Source organism: Staurois parvus, unplaced genomic scaffold, assembly GCF_062004578.1.
Source record: "Staurois parvus isolate SC_StPar_1 unplaced genomic scaffold, SC_StPar_1.0 ptg001103l, whole genome shotgun sequence".
NCBI lineage: Eukaryota > Metazoa > Chordata > Amphibia > Anura > Ranidae > Staurois > Staurois parvus.
The window spans coordinates 233,161-251,726 of NW_028318899.1; the positions used below are offsets into that span (position 1 = coordinate 233,161).

An 18,566-nucleotide genomic window follows, 5' to 3' on the forward strand; every position below is an offset into this window, starting at 1 on the left:
GGGGGGATAGCCTGTGTAACGGTAGACCAGTGAGGAGGGAGTTGCAGTAATCGAGGCGGAATAAAACCAAGGCGTGGATAAGTTGTTTTATATGTGTTTTTTTTTTTTTTTCTTTTTTTTAAGGGGTTGTGGCATATGCACATACAGTTTGGCATTTTGCTAGCACTTTGGTGAATATTTGTGTTCTGCGCTGTGGATAAAACCATCAGCTCAAGTGTTGTGCATGTATTCTAAGGAAATGCTGCCCCTAGTGGCTGAATGCAAAATAATACCAACAAGCACTGCACGTGTATTTTTTAAAGGAAATACTGCCCCTAGTGGCTGAATGCAAAATAACACACACATCATATATTTTTTTTTAACTATTAAGTTTATATAAAATATTTATTGAGCCCAAACTGTGTCAGTTTCTTCTTGTATGGCAGAATATTATCATCTGGTAACACATTATGTCCTGGCTTATACACTTCTATGTACTGTGACCCCATTTAAAGCGCATCTGCACTCATTTACAAAAATGTTATATAGTGCAGCTTACCAGTCCTTCGGCGTGATTGCTGCCTTAATTTTTTTCCCTTTTTATTCCCACCTGGGTGTCTTGCCAGAAACACACATCCTGGTTCAGGGTGACAACACTTATTTATTTATTATTTATTTCAGATACTTATATAGCACCGTCAGTTTACGCAGCACTTTACATATATATTATACATTCACATCAGTCCCTAACCCTCAAGGGGTGTACAATCTAAGGTCCCTAACTCACATTCATATATACACATACTAGGGTCAATTTAGACAGGAGCCAATTCACCTACCAGCATGTCTTTGGAGTGTGGGAGGAAACCGGAGTACCTGGAGGAAACCCACGCAGGCACAGGGAGAACATGAAAACTCCAGGCAGGTGGTGCCATGGCTGGGATTTGAACCAACGACCCTAGTACTGCCAGGCGGAAGTGCTAACCATTTAGCCACTGTGCTGCCCCACTTACTCACTATACTGTATCTACGCAGTGTTGTCACCCTAGAACAGAAAGTTTGTTACCAGCAAGACAACTAGTACGCCCGCTCCCTCTTCTCATCCCTATGGCATAGGGGAAAGGTGCTCTGTACTCCACAGATGATAACAATGTTTTAGATATCAGTTCAGCTCAGGAAGGACATGGCACTTATGGCAGGATCAACAGACATTTTCTGTAATTGTAGAAAATGTTTTTAGTCTGAAAAAAGAAAAACTAAGTCAGCCACTACATATAAGGGCTGGTGAGCTGATAAATAAAATACATCTTTGGTTTATACTTTAACCCCTTCCTATCCAGTCCCTGCATTCCTTTAGGTGGGTCGTTACACCTAGGGGGTGGGACACACTTCCCAATCTCATGACCCCTAGGGTTGGCTGTCATAGTGGTCACATGATTGAGAGCCAATCTCACCGCCTTACAATCATCCCGGGAGACCAAGAGCTGTTTAGGGTACACCCAGCACAGAGACTTGGGCTGTCCATGGCACATGGGCATCAAAGCATTACGTGGCTAAAGCCCAAACCCAGCCAAAACATTTAGAACCTCCGTCAGGTTTTTGCTGCTTTGTGGCCTCAGTGGGGAGATCCTCCCTCACTTAGTGTGACAGTGACACCAGGACCAAGAAATGAAGGCATGGAGGTAGCAGTAAAAAGAATTAAAGGGGTTTCAAGTATTTGCATTGCAGTAGAAAATGTATTTTTGTTGCCATTTCATCAGCCTTCCCTCTGTTCCTGACTGGTTGTCTCTGACTTCAAAATTTTCACAGGTCTGGCAAAAGAACGAGTCAGGACTACACAAATTTAATCAGGACTACTGATCTACATACTTGTCACAGGTCAGAAACTCAAAAAGCACAGAACAGGGGTGGACTGACAACTCATGGGGCCCCCGGGCAATAGGGGATCATGGGGCCCCTGTGTCCTTGCCCAAACTCAAAAAAGCCTATGGAAAAAGGTACCAAGGGTATCTCATGGGGCCCCCTACTAACCACGGGCCCTCGGGCAGTGCCCTAGTTTCCAAATGGTCAGTCCGCCCCTGCCCCCTACTGACCCCGGGCCCTCGGGCAGTGCCCCAGTTTCCAAATGGTCAGTCCGCCCCTGGTACAGAATCCAGAGCAACAGTAAAATAGACAACTAACGTGGTCGTTCCACCATGTGGTCATTCATTTCCTGTAAAAGCATAGAAGAACCTCAGAAACCGATGTCAGCTCGCCATCCCTTTCCATCTACCAAAACCACGTCTGCTAGGAATGTCCAGTCTCTGGTCAATGCTCAGCCTCATAAAAGGCACGAGTAGGGATATCTTGGAAATGGTATAACATCCTTTATATTGTCAACTCCCAGGATGCACTGCAGGTAGCGTTCAAATCCCATGCCGAAACCACCATGTGGAACAGAGCCGAGTTTGCGCAGATCGAGGTACCTAAATAAAGATGAAAAAAAAAAAAATGAAAAAAGACAAAATTATGGCTCCTGCAATATTACACCCAAGTTAAAGAACTTCACAAAGCCCTGTTAGTGTGTCAACGTGTTTTGGGGGATTTAGCTGCACCCCCTTCATCAGGGCTTGAATACGAGACCAAAAAAAAGAAAAAAAATGTAAAAAAATTACTACGATACAGAATTTTAAAAGCTAAAAAGTACCGATAAGGGCATGAGAGGAAATGCCCTTACTAGTGTTTGGTGGTGTTTCTTAGGTTTTATAATTCTGTATCACAATAATGTATATAAGATTTTCCAATTCGCCATCCAATCAGCATTTAGGCATCTAGACATGGTGAAAACGACTTCCTGAAGTTCCAACAAAGTCAGCCACCAGTCTGCCCATTCTCCTCTGATATCTGACGTCAACAAGGCATTTCCAACTGAAGTTCCATTCACCCTTCGCAATTCAACGTGGTTTTGATGGAAAATTGAAAGCGGGTCACAGAGGTCTCCAAACTGTGACCCGAGGGCCAGATGCAGTCCTTTGCTAGCCTTTATCTGGCCCTGTGGGCACAATTCCTGCCAGTGATGAGGCACCAGGGGCGGACTGAACATTTGGAAACTCGGGCACTGCCCGAGGGCCCAGGGTCAGTAGGGGGCCCCATGAGATGCCCCTGGTACCTTTTTCATAGGCTTTTTTGAGTTTGGGCAAGGACACAGGGGCCCCATGCTTTAACCACTTGCCACCAGCCAGCTGTTTATAAACAGCAGGGCGGTGGCACTCCAGGGGATGGTTGCCGTTCATAAACGGCACCCGCCTTTTCTAGCTGTGCGTGCTCCCAGCACCACGATCCGGTGCACGCTGTGTCCTCCGGACACAGTGAAACACAGGTCGTCAGACGGGACCTCTGTACGAGGTCCCGATCATGTGATCACTGAGTGGCCAATCAGTGATCACATGCAAAGTAGTAAGCAAAATGTCACTTGTGACATCATTGCTTACTACGTGTGAAATCTGTGAATGATCACAGAGGTCACATGGTACAAGGCTATTCACAACAGCCTTGTACCATGTGACAAGCTGTGACCAATCACAGCTCACTCAGTACTTCTCAATGAGTGCAAGAATGCAGACAGAGAGAAAGAGAAATGATTGCTTTTACATCCTATATGGGTGTAAAAGCAATCACTGTAAAAAAAAAAAAAAAAAAAATCTCCATCACCCCCACAAGTAGTACAGTGTCACCATGGTATCACTGTACTGCTAGGGTGACAGTATGTAAAAAAAAAAAAAAAACCCATAAATAATAATAAAAATAAAATAAAAATGTAAAAAAAATGTTTAAAAATGATAATTTGTGGTTATAAACTAATTTGGCTTATTTTTGTTTTTTTTCTAAAAATATAACGGAATACATTTTGGTCAAGATTTATGATGAAAGATTATTTATTTGCAAAATTTTATAAGAAAAAAACTTTTTTTCAAAATTTTTTGACTTTTCAATTACATAGCAAAAAAAATAAAAATCCCAGCGGTGAATAAATACCACCAAAATAAAGCTTTATCTGTCTCAAAAAAATGGTAAAAAATTCATATGGGTACAGTGTTGCATGACCGCGCAATTGTCATTCAAAGCGTGATAACACTGAAAGCTGAAAATTGCCCTGGACAGGAAGGGGGTAAAAGTGTCCGGACAGGAAGGGGGTGAAAGTGTCCGGACAGGAAGGGGGTGAAAGTGTCCGGACAGGAAGTGATTAATAATAAATAGTTTTAATAATTTCATGTTTTACCCATAAATTTGAAAAAAAAAAATAGCTTTAGATACACTAAGTTCACCTCGCCATAATCTGCTTGGCTACGGTTTCTCCTCCAACTATAATAGGTGTTTCTGTATCGGGGGGGCATTTGTGCTTCATGTGAAAGTTGTGATTATGTAAAGGAGGGGAGGGGGGCACAGACACAACATCACACTGACTCCCATGCAAGAGTGTTGCTAGACCCTGGCATGTGCCACATTGTCCATTGTGCAGCTTATCTTGTTTTCAATTCTTTTTTTTTTATCCCAGTTTTCATGTTGCTAAAACTGTAATTCTGACTGTTTACAGCAGAACTAAACTTAATTTATAAAACACAGCAAGCATGCAGCTCTTTATTCCAAAAGTGCTATTTCTCTTTTGCAATAATATTCATCTGGAATATGCAGTTCAGTTTTGGGCACCAATTCACAAAAGGAACATTGGGGAACTGGAGAAAGTACAGAGAAGGGCAACCAAACTGATAAGAGGCATGGAGGAGATCAGCTATGAGGAAAGATTAGAGGAACTGAATTTATTCTCTCTTGAGAAGAGGAGATTAAGGGGGGATATGATCTCCATGTATAATACATAAGGGGGGATATGATCAACATGTATAATACATAAGAAGGGGATATGATCTCCATGTATAATACATAAGGGGGGGGATATGATCTCCATGTATAATACATAACGGGGGATATGATCTCCATGTATAATACATAAGGGGGGATATGATCTCCATGTATAATACATAAGGGGGGATATGATCACCATGTATAATACATAAGGGGGGATATGATCTCCATGTATAATACATAAGGGGGGATATGATCTCCATGTATAATACATAAGAAGGGGATATGATCAACATGTATAATACATAAGAAGGGGATATGATCAACATGTATAATACATAAGAAGAGGATATGATCTCCATGTATAATACATAAGGGGGGGTATGATCTCCATGTATAATACATAAGGGGGGGGATATGATCACCATGTATAATACATAAGGGGGGATATGATCAACATGTATAATACATAAGAAGAGGATATGATCTCCATGTATAATACATAAGGGGGGGGATATGATCACCATGTATAATACATAAGGGGGGATATGATCTCCATGTATAATACATAAGGGGGGATATGATCTCCATGTATAATACATAAGGGGGGATATTATCTCCATGTATAATACATAAGGGGGGATATTATCTCCATGTATAATACATAAGGGGGGATATGATCAACATGTATAATACATAAGAAGGGGATATGATCAACATGTATAATACATAAGAAGAGGATATGATCTCCATGTATAATACATAAGGGGGGGGGGGGGATATGATCTCCATGTATAATACATAAGGGGGGATATGATCTCCATGTATAATACATAAGGGGGGATATTATCTCCATGTATAATACATAAGGGGGGATATGATCAACATGTATAATACATAAGAAGGGGATATGATCAACATGTATAATACATAAGAAGGGGATATGATCTCCATGTATAATACATAAGAAGGGGATATGATCAACATGTATAATACATAAGAAGGGGATATGATCAACATGTATAATACATAAGAAGAGGATATGATCTCCATGTATAATACATAAGGGGGGGGATATGATCACCATGTATAATACATAAGGGGGGGATATGATCTCCATGTATAATACATAAGGGGGGATATGATCACCATGTATAATACATAAGGGGGGATATGATCACCATGTATAATACATAAGGGGGGATATGATCTCCATGTATAATACATAAGAAGGGGATATGATCAACATGTATAATACATAAGAAGGGGATATGATCAACATGTATAATACATAAGAAGGGGATATGATCAACATGTATAATACATAAGAAGAGGATATGATCTCCATGTATAATACATAAGGGGGGGTATGATCTCCATGTATAATACATAAGGGGGGGGATATGATCACTATGTATAATACATAAGGGGGGATATGATCTCCATGTATAATACATAAGGGGGGATATGATCAACATGTATAATACATAAGAAGGGGATATGATCTCCATGTATAATACATAAGAAGGGGATATGATCAACATGTATAATACATAAGAAGGGGATATGATCAACATGTATAATACATAAGAAGAGGATATGATCTCCATGTATAATACATAAGGGGGGGGATATGATCACCATGTATAATACATAAGGGGGGATATGATCTCCATGTATAATACATAAGGGGGGATATGATCTCCATGTATAATACATAAGGGGGGATATTATCTCCATGTATAATACATAAGGGGGGATATTATCTCCATGTATAATACATAAGGGGGGATATGATCAACATGTATAATACATAAGAAGGGGATATGATCAACATGTATAATACATAAGAAGAGGATATGATCTCCATGTATAATACATAAGGGGGGGGGGGGGATATGATCTCCATGTATAATACATAAGGGGGGATATGATCTCCATGTATAATACATAAGGGGGGATATTATCTCCATGTATAATACATAAGGGGGGATATGATCAACATGTATAATACATAAGAAGGGGATATGATCAACATGTATAATACATAAGAAGGGGATATGATCTCCATGTATAATACATAAGAAGGGGATATGATCAACATGTATAATACATAAGAAGGGGATATGATCAACATGTATAATACATAAGAAGAGGATATGATCTCCATGTATAATACATAAGGGGGGGGATATGATCACCATGTATAATACATAAGGGGGGGATATGATCTCCATGTATAATACATAAGGGGGGATATGATCACCATGTATAATACATAAGGGGGGATATGATCACCATGTATAATACATAAGGGGGGATATGATCTCCATGTATAATACATAAGAAGGGGATATGATCAACATGTATAATACATAAGAAGGGGATATGATCAACATGTATAATACATAAGAAGGGGATATGATCAACATGTATAATACATAAGAAGAGGATATGATCTCCATGTATAATACATAAGGGGGGGTATGATCTCCATGTATAATACATAAGGGGGGGGATATGATCACCATGTATAATACATAAGGGGGGATATGATCTCCATGTATAATACATAAGGGGGGATATGATCAACATGTATAATACATAAGAAGGGGATATGATCTCCATGTATAATACATAAGAAGGGGATATGATCAACATGTATAATACATAAGAAGGGGATATGATCAACATGTATAATACATAAGAAGAGGATATGATCTCCATGTATAATACATAAGGGGGGATATTATCTCCATGTATAATACATAAGGGGGGATATTATCTCCATGTATAATACATAAGGGGGGATATGATCAACATGTATAATACATAAGAAGGGGATATGATCAACATGTATAATACATAAGAAGAGGATATGATCTCCATGTATAATACATAAGGGGGGGGGGGGGATATGATCTCCATGTATAATACATAAGGGGGGATATGATCACCATGTATAATACATAAGGGGGGATATGATCTCCATGTATAATACATAAGGGGGGATATGATCTCCATGTATAATACATAAGGGGGGATATGATCTCCATGTATAATACATAAGGGGGGATATGATCACCATGTATAATACATAAGGGGGGATATGATCTCCATGTATAATACATAAGGGGGGATATGATCACCATGTATAATACATAAGGGGGGATATGATCTCCATGTATAATACATAAGGGGGGATATGATCTCCATGTATAATACATAAGGGGGGATATGATCTCCATGTATAATACATAAGAAGGGGATATGATCAACATGTATAATACATAAGAAGGGGATATGATCTCCATGTATAATACATAAGGGGGGGATATGATCTCCATGTATAATACATAAGGGGGGGGATATGATCACCATGTATAATACATAAAGGGGGATATGATCTCCATGTATAATACATAAGGGGGGATATTATCTCCATGTATAATACATAAGGGGGGATATGATCAACATGTATAATACATAAGAAGGGGATATGATCTCCATGTATAATACATAAGGGGGGGATATGATCTCCATGTATAATACATAAGGGGGGGGATATGATCTCCATGTATAATACATCAGGGGGGATATGATCTCCATGTATAATACATAAGGGGGGGGGATATGATCTCCATGTATAATACGTAAGGGGGGATATGATCACCATGTATAATACATAAGGGGGGATATGATCACCATGTATAATACATAAGGGGGGATATGATCTCCATGTATAATACATAAGGGGGGATATGATCACCATGTATAATACATAAGGGGGGATATGATCTCCATGTATAATACATAAGGGGGGATATGATCACCATGTATAATACATAAGGGGGGATATGATCTCCATGTATAATACATAAGGGGGGATATGATCACCATGTATAATACATAAGGGGGGATATGATCTCCATGTATAATACATAAGGGGGGATATGATCTCCATGTATAATACATAAGGGGGGATATGATCTCCATGTATAATACATAAGAAGGGGATATGATCAACATGTATAATACATAAGAAGGGGATATGATCTCCATGTATAATACATATGATCTCCATGTATAATACATAAGGGGGGGGATATGATCACCATGTATAATACATAAGGGGGGATATGATCTCCATGTATAATACATAAGGGAGGATATTATCTCCATGTATAATACATAAGGGGGGATATGATCAACATGTATAATACATAAGAAGGGGATATGATCTCCATGTATAATACATAAGGGGGGGATATGATCTCCATGTATAATACATAAGGGGGGGGATATGATCTCCATGTATAATACATCAGGGGGGATATGATCTCCATGTATAATACATAAGGGGGGGGGATATGATCTCCATGTATAATACATAAGGGGGGATATGATCACCATGTATAATACATAAGGGGGGATATGATCTCCATGTATAATACATAAGGGGGGATATGATCTCCATGTATAATACATAAGGGGGGATATGATCTCCATGTATAATACATAAGGGGGGATATGATCTCCATGTATAATACATAAGGGGGGATATGATCTCCATGTACAATACATAAGGGGGGATATGATCTTCATGTATAATACATAAGGGGGGATATGATCTCCATGTATAATACATAAGGGGTGATATGATCACCATATATAATACATAAGGAGGGATATGATCTCCATGTATAATACATAAGGGGGGATATGATCTCCATGTATAATACATAAGGGGGGGATATGATCTCCATGTATAATACATAAGGGGGGATATGATCTCCATATATAAAATACATAAGGGGGGATATGATCTCCATGTATAATACATAAGGGGGGATATGATCTCCATGTATAATACATAAGGGGGATATGATCTCCATGTATAATACATAAGGGGGATATGATCACTATGTATAATACATAAGGGGGATATGATCACCATGTATAATACATAAGGGGGGATATGATCACCATGTATAATACATAAGGGGGGATATGATCTCCATGTATAATACATAAGGGGGGATATGATCTCCATGTATAATACATAAGGGGGGATATGATCACCATGTATAATACATAAGGGGGGGATATGATCGCCATGTATAATACATAAGGGGGGGATATAATCGCCATGTATAATACATAAGGGGGATATGATCTCCATGTACAGTGGGGATCGAAAGTTTGGGCACCCCAGCTAAAAATTTGTATTAATGTGCATAAAGAAGCCAAGGAAAGATGGAAAAATCTCCAAAAGGCATCAAATTACAGATTAGACATTCTTATAATATGTCAACAAAAGTTAGATTTTATTTTCATCATTTACACTTTCAAAATAACAGAAAAAAAAAAATGGCGTCTGCAAAAGTTTGGGCACCCTGCAGAGTTAATATCTTGTACTGCCCCCTTTGGCAAGTATCACAGCTTGTGAACGCTTTTTGTAGCCAGCCAAGAGTCTTTCAATTCTTGTTTGAGGTATCTTTGCCCATTCTTCCTTACAAAAGTCTTCCAGTTCTTTGAGATTTCTGGGCTGTCTGTCACGCACTGCTCTTTTAAGGTCTATCCATAGATTTTCAATTATGTTGAGGTCAGGAGATTGTGAAGGCCATGGCAAAACCTTCAGTTTATGCCTCTTGATGTAATCCCCCGTGGATTTCGAGGTGTGTTTAGTATCATTATCCATTTGTAGAAGCCATCCTCTCTTTAACTTCAGCTTTTTCACAGATGGCATCAAGTTACCATCCAAAATTTGCTGAAATTTTATTGAATCCATTTTTCCTTCTACTCGTGAGATGTTCCCTGTGCCACTGGCTGCAACACAACCCCAAAGCATGATTGATCCAACCCCATGCTTAACAGTTGGACAGAGGTTCTTTTCATTAAATTCTGTGCCCCTTCTTCTCCAAACGTACCTTTGCTCATTCCGGCCAAAAAGTTCAATTTTAACCTCATCGGTCCACAGAACTTGTTTCCAAAATGCATCAGGCTTGTCTATATGTTCATTTGCAAAGTTCAAACAATGATTTTTGTGGTGAGGACGTAGAAGAGGTTTTCTTCTGATGACTCTTCCATAAAGACCATATTTGTACAAGTATCTCTCTATAGGGGAATAGTGTACCACAACTCCAGTGTCTGCCAGATCTTTCTGGAGGGATCGTGCAGTCAAACGTGGGTTTTGAATTGTTTTTCTCACAATCCTGCGAGCTGTTCTGTCTGATATTTTTCTTGGTCTTCCAGATCTTGCTTTAACTTCCACTGTTCCTGATGACTGCCATTTCTTAATTACATTCCGAACAGAGGATATTGACATCTGAAAACGCTTTGCTATCTTCTTATAGCCTTCTCCAGCTTTATGAGCGTCAACTATTTTCAGTTTCAGTTTTTTAGACAACTGCTTAGAAGAACCCATGGTGCTGATTGTTGGGGCAAGGTCAGATGAGTCTGGGCATTTAAAACCTTTGAGATTGACATCACCTGGTCTTCCCAGACGATGATTGAGAACAATCCATGACACTGGCAGGTCTCAGCTTGGCAAAGGGGGCAGTGCATGCTATAAATTCTGCAGGGTGCCCAAACTTTTGCAGACGCCATTTTTTTGTTTTCTGTTATTTTGAAAGTGTAAATGATGGAAATAAAATCTAACTTTTGTTGACATATTATAAGAATGTCTAATCTGTAATTTGATACCTTTTGGAGATTTTTCCATCTTTCCTTGGCTTCTTTATGCACATTAATACAAATTTTTAGCTGGGGTGCCCAAACTTTCGATCCCCACTGTATAATACATAAGGGGGGATATGATCTCCATGTATAATACATAAGGGGGGATATGATCTCCATGTATAATACATAAGGGGGATATGATCTCCATGTATAATACATAGGGGGGGATATGATCACCATGTAAAATACATAAGGGGGGATATGATCACCATGTAAAATACATAAGGGGGGATATGATCACTATGTATAATACATAGGGGGGGGATATGATCTCCATATATAATACATAAGGGGGGATATGATCACCATGTATAATACATTAGGGGGGATATGATCTCCATGTATAATACATAAGGGGGGATATGCTCTCCATGTATAATACATAAGGGGGATATGATCTCTATGTATTACATAAGGGGGGATATGATCTCCGTGTATAATACATAGGGGGGGGGGGGATATGATCTCCATATATAATACATAAGGGGGGATATGATCACCATGTATAATACATAAGGGGGGATATGATCTCCATGTATAATACATAAGGGGGGATATGATCTCCATGTATAATACATAAGGGGGGATATGATCTCCATGTATAATACATAAGGGGGGATATTATCTCCATGTATAATACATAAGGGGGATATGATCACCATGTATAATACATAAGGGGGGATATGATCTCCATGTATAAATACATAAGGGGGGAAATTATCGCCATGTATGATACATAAGGGGGGGATATGATCTCCATGTATAAATACATCAGTGGTTCATATAGAGAACTCGGTGTAGAGTTATTCACCCTGAGGTCATCACAGAGGACAAGGGGGCGCTCTTTACGTCTGGAGGGAAAGAGATTTAATCTCCAAACACGGAAAGGTTTCTTCACAGTGAGAGCTGTGAAAATGAGGAATAGACTCCCTCAAGAGTTGGTTCTGGCCAGCTCAGTGGATTGCTGTAGGAAAGTCCTGAATTCTTTCTTGGATACACAGAATATAACTGGATATAACATTTATAGGTAAAGTTGATCCAGGGAATATCTGATTGCCTCTCGGGATCAGGAAGGAATTTTTTCCCCTGCAGGAGCAAATTGGATCATGCTTTGCTGGGTTTTTTTGCCTTCCTCTGGATCAACTGTGGGTATAGGATTATAACTTTTTTTTTTTTAATGGTTGAACTGGATGGACTATTGTCTTTTTTCACCCAGACTAACCATGTAAGTATGTAATAATACACACAGACTTCTACTGAAAGTACACTGAGCTGAGCATATGCGTACAATCTCGGCACGCTCCAACTGTGCCGGAATGACTGACTTCCATGAGCATGTGTGAGATGACCTCATCCCCCCAGTAGAATGATCAAGAGGCTGAGGATCTAGTATTCGGAGGTAGCTTGGAAGAAAATGATGGCAGCCACCAAGGGATGTAACGGCTGCATTACTGGAAGGTGGAGGAGAGTATTTATGGGAGTTTACTTCCACTTTCAGAAAACCTTTCTTCCTTTCAGTTCTGATCTAAATGAGTATAAAAAAAACGGAGAGATTCCCGCAAATTGGTTTATGTCCATATTGCTTAGATAGCCAATATACACTGATCAGCCATAACTTTATGACGGACCACCTAATATTGAGTAGGTCCCCCCATCTACCGCCAAAACAGACCCTTGTGCCGCCAAAACAGCCCTGACTCGTCGAGGCATTGACCCCACTAGATCTTTGAAGGTATCCTGTGGTATCTGGCACCAGGCCGTCAGTGGCAGATCCTTTAAGTCCTATAACTTGTGAGGTGGGGCCTCAATGGTTCAGACTTGTTTTTCCAGCACATCCCACAGATGCTCGATTGGATTGAGAATTTGGAGGCCAAGTCAATACCTTTAACTTTTCATTGTGTTCCTCAAACCATTCTTGAACCATTTTTGCAGTAAGGCAGGGCACATTATCTTTCTGATAGAGGCCACTGCCATCAGGAATTACTGTTTTCAAGAAGGGGTGTACTTGGTCACCAACGATATTAAGGTAGGTGGTAAGTCAAATTTACAGCCACATGAATATTGCCTGAATCATTGCACTGCTTTCGTAAAGAGTGGATAAGATCATCTACACCAGGGGTGTCAAACTGGCGGCCCTCCAGCTGTTGCAAAACTACAAGTCCCATGAGGCACTGCAAGATTGACAGTTACAAGCATGACTCCTACAGATAGAGGCATGATGGGACATGTAGTTTCGCAACAGCTGGAGGGACGCCAGTTTGACACCCCTGGTCTACAAGGATTGTTCATGTCAGGTCAACAAAGTGGAAGGAATTCTGATTTATGGGCACCTGCAGTGTACTTTAGCCTTTTGTACCATTTACTAAAAAAAAGTTTTGTTGTGTTTTAGGTTATTTCCACTTACCACTGGTATGCGTCTGTCAGTGCTAACCTGTAAAAAAAAAAAAATATAAAGAAGGATTACAACTTTTCACAAAAAGTACCAGAAACCCATTGGCAGGTTGATAAAAAAAAATAAAAAAAATTTGCACAGGGTGGGGAGGGGAGAGAAAGAGCGGGAGGGAGCGAAATGTGTATTTGATCCCCTGCTGATTTTGAATGTTTGCCCACTCACAAAGAAATGATCAGTCTAAAAATCGAATGTTCGGTGTATTGTGACACTGACAGAATAGCAACAAAAAATTCAGCAGAAATGCATGTCTAACAAATGATGCACTGATTTGAGGAGGGGGGGAGGAGGGGGGGAGGAGAGAGAGGGGGAGGAGAGAGAGGGGGGGAGAGAGGGGGGGAGGAGGGAGGAGGAGGGGAGAAGAGAGGAGGGGAGGGGGGGGAGAGAGGGGGAGGGAGAGGGGGGGAGAGAGGGGGGGAGAGAGAGGGAGGGGGGAGAGGGAGGGGGAGGATAGGGAGGGGGGAGGAGAGGGAGGGGGGAGGAGAGGGAGGGGGAGGGGGAGAGGGAGGGGGGAGAGAGGGAGGGGAGAGAGAGGGAGGGGAGAGAGAGGGAGGGGGGAGAGGGGGGGAGAGAGAGAGAGAGGGGCAGAGAGAGGGAGGGGGAGGGAGGGAGAGGGAGAGGGAGGGAGGGAGAGGGAGGGGGGAGAGGGAGGGGGGAGGAGAGAGAGGGAGGGGGGAGAGGGGGAGGGGGGGAGAGGGGGAGGGGGGAGAGGGAGGGGGGAGAGGGGGAGGGGGGAAAGGGGGGAGGGGGGAAAGGGGGGGAGGGGGGAAAGGGGGGGAAGAGGGGGGAGAGGGGGAGAGAGAGAGGGGGGAAAGGGGGGAGAGAGGGGGGAAAGGGGGGAGAGAGAGGGGGGAAAGGGGGGAGAGGGGAGGGGAGAGGGGGGGAGAGAGGGGAGGGGAGAGGGGGGGAGAGAGGGGGGAGAGAGGGGGGGAGAGAGGGGAGGGAGAGAGGGGAGGGAGAGAGGGGGGGGAGGGAGAGAGGGGGGGGAGAGAGGGGGGGGGAGGGAGAGAGGGGGGGGGAGGGAGGGGAGAGAGGGAGGGGAGAGAGGGGGGGAGGGGGAGGAGAGAGGGGGGGAGGGGGAGGAGAGAGGGGGGAGAGGGGAGAGAGAGAGAGAGGGGGGGGAGAGAGAGAGAGAGAGGAGGGGTGAAGAGAGGGGGAGAGAGAGAAGGGGAGGGGGAGAAAGAGAGAAGGGGGGGAGAGAGGGGGGGAGGAGAGAGAAAGAGGCGGGGGAGGAGAGAGAAAGAGGGGGGGGGAGAGAGAAAGAGGGGGAGGGGGGGAGGAGAGGGGGAGGGGGGAGGGGGGAGGAGAGGGGGAGGGGGGAGGGGGGAGGGGGGAGGGGGGAGGAGGGGGGAGGGGGGAGGAGAGGGGGAGGGGGGAGGGGAGAGAAAGAGGGGGAGGGGGGAGGGGAGAGAAAGAGGGGGAGGGGGGGAGGGGAGAGAAAGAGGGGGAGGGGGGGAGGGGGGAGGGGAGAAAAAGAGGGGAGGGGGGAGGGGAGAAAAAGAGGGGGAGGGGGGAGGGGGGAGGGGAGAAAAAGAGGGGGAGGGGGGGAGGGGGGAGGGGAGAAAAGAGGGGGAGGGGGGAGAGAAAGAGGGGGAGGGGGGGAGGGGAGAGAAAGAGGGGGAGGAGGGGAGAGAAAGAGGGGGAGGAGGGGAGAGAAAGAGGGGGAGGAGGGGAGAGAAAGAGGGGGAGGGGGGAGAGAAAGAGGGGGAGGGGGGAGGGGAGAGAAAGAGGGGGAGGGGAGAGAAAGAGGGGGAGGGGAAGAGAAAGAGGGGGAGGGGGGAGAAAGAGAGGGTGGGGGAGGGGAGAGAAAGAGCGGGAGGGAGGGAGGAGGGGAGAGAAAGAGAGGGTGGGGAGGGGAGAGAAGAGGGGCGGGGGGAGGGGAGAGAAAGAGAGGGCGGGGGGAGGGGAGAGAAAGAGGGGGGGGGAGAAAGAGAGGGAGGGGGGAGGGGAGAGAAAGATGCTGGAAGGGGGAGGGGAGAGAAAGAGAGGGAGGGGGGAGGGGAGAGAAAGAGAGGAAGGGGGAGGGGGGGAGGGGAGAGAAAGAGAGGGAGGGGGGGAGGGGAGAGAAAGAGAGGGAGGGGGGAGGGGAGAGAAAGAGAGGGAGGGGGAGGGGAGAGAAAGAGAGGGAGGGGGGAGGGGAGAGAAAGAGAGAGAGAGAGAGAGAGAGGGGGGAGAGAAAGAGAGAGGGGGTGGGAGAAAGAGAGGGGGGGGGAGAAAAGAGAGAGGGGGGAGAGAAAGAGAGAGAGGGGGGAGAGAGTGTGTGGTGATTTAATAACCACTGGTAATGTTAGCTGTGTAAAGTCACATTAGAAACGTGTTTTTTTAGCGTTTAGCTGCGTTATCCCGCGTTTTTCTGTGCTTACATTTTGCCCCAAAAAATGTCCAATAACGCCGGTTTCCGGCGTTTTTCAGCATTAGAGAATTTTTACAGCTAAAAAAACTCCTCTAGGACCACACTAGTTCTGGGTATTTTTTCCAGCCACAAAATGTTGATTCCAGTCTGTGTGTGGATGGACACATAGGATAACATGCTGGGGGGTTTAGTGGCTGTAGAAAAAACATCAAAAGCCAAAAACAGCCGCTGTAAAAACGTCCCGTGTGCATGAGGACTTCGGAGGATGAATTCAGCCACTGGCCTATGTAAACAGTGAACCCAGGACCAGAGGACAACCAGGACCAGAGGACAACCAGGACCAGAGGACAGCCAGGAGCAGAGGACAACCAGGACCAGAGGACAACCACGGCAAGAGGACACCAAGGACCAGAGGACAACCAGGACCAGAGGACACCCAGGAGCAGAGGACAGCCAGGAGCAGAGGACAGCCAGGAGCAGAGGACAACCAGGACCAGAGGACAACCCAGGACCAGAGGACAACCACGGCAAGAGGACACCAAGGACCAGAGGACACCCAGGACCAGAGGACACCCAGGACCAGAGGACACTCAGGAGCAGAGGACACTCAGGAGCAGAGGACACTCAGGAGCAGAGGACAACCAGGACCAGAAGACACCCAGGACCAGAGGACACCCAGGAGCAGAGGACACTCAGGAGCAGAGGACAACCAGGACCAGAAGACACCCAGGACCATAGGACAACCAGGACCTGTTCAATAAGTACTGTCTATGTGTAAACTTTAATTTATGGGAAGTGTTACCAACATGACAGGTTCCCTTTAAACTGCACAAGTGTGAATGAGCCCTGAGGCAGAGGGACCCATCCTGATCCTCAGCATACATCTGGCTGGACGGCTCCTCCCGTCGGCAGGAAGACTGCGCTGCCATAATGTGGCTTCTGTGCTATATTTATCTCGGGCTCAATTAATTTAATATACGTTTATTAGCTTCCCAAATCAGAGCCAGCTGATGAGCGTCACATGCGCTGTGTGTGCGATGCAGGAGGATCCGATTAGGGGCCAGCTGACGGGCCCCGCACACAAAACTTCTAGGGACATTTTATGTGTCTGGAATCAGAGCGACAGAGATGTGTAATTAGGGGAAGATTCTCCATTTGACCTGTGAGCCGAGGGTAAAGGGCTAGTTTACGCATGCATCAGCCCTCTGCAGAGCGATCTGCAGTGGATCGCTTAACAGAGGACATTTGGCGGGTGTTGAGGAGGTGAAATGACATCTCCTCGCCTCCTGTTTTAACCCCTAAAACACCGCACCGCCACGTGATTGCAGGGTGGCTGCGACGTGGCCCCATCCGCTTGAATGGGTCACATTCGGCAGGCAGAAATGTGTTTTTCTATTTGATCATTTCTACTAAAGTGTATATTTTTGTACTCCTAGTTTATTTTTTGTTGTTGTGTCTTATTCTGGGTACCTTGTAACCACTTGCCCTCCAGAGGATTTACCCCCCCCCCCTTTCCTGACCACGCCATTTTTTGCGCTTTAGTTGCGCGGTCATGCAACGCTGCACCCAAATGTCATTTATATCCATTTCCCCCCCACAAATAGAGCTTTCTTTCTGTGGTATTCGATCACCTGTGCGGTTTTTATTTTTTGCGTGATAAACAAAAAAAGACCGACAATTGTGAGGGAAAAACAATATTTTTCACTTTTTGATATTAAATATGTCCAGTAAAAAATTTTAAAAATCGAATTTTATCCTAAATTTAGGCTAAAATGTATTCTGCTCCATGTCTTTGCTAAAAAAAAAATCCCAATACGTGTAAATTAATTGGTTTACGTGAAAGTTATAGCGTTTACAAATGGCGGTATAGATACTGGGATTTTTTTTTTTTTTCCGCGATCAGTGACTTATAGAGGGACTGCGGCGGGCATTCTGACACTGGGGGGGAACTGACTTGGTGTCACTGACATCCCCAGTGACACCAATACAGTGAGCAGTGCGAATAAAAAGAACTGACACTGTACTAATGGCACTGGGCAGGAAGGGGTTAACGTGAGGGGCGATCAAAGGGTTAACTGTGTGCTGTTTTACTATGGGGGCTGTGTGTTTCTCTGCTCCGCTATACAAAGCAGTGTGCAGGAGCTGACAGGGGAGAGATCTATGTGGTTTATACACAGGTCTCTTCCTCGTCAGAGATACTTGGTG

The 18,566-nt window shown here is 43.8% G+C and overlaps 1 long non-coding RNA gene across 1 annotated transcript; it reads right to left on the bottom strand.

The window, feature by feature from the left end:
- Window positions 1-349: 349 nt before the first annotated feature.
- Window positions 350-14,211, bottom strand: LOC149440256 (uncharacterized). The gene is made up of 2 exons (XR_016307699.1): window positions 13,964-14,211; window positions 350-2,444 (listed from the first exon to the last, which is right to left on the bottom strand). It is a non-coding gene; the product is annotated as an uncharacterized LOC149440256 (long non-coding RNA).
- Window positions 14,212-18,566: the final 4,355 nt, after the last annotated feature.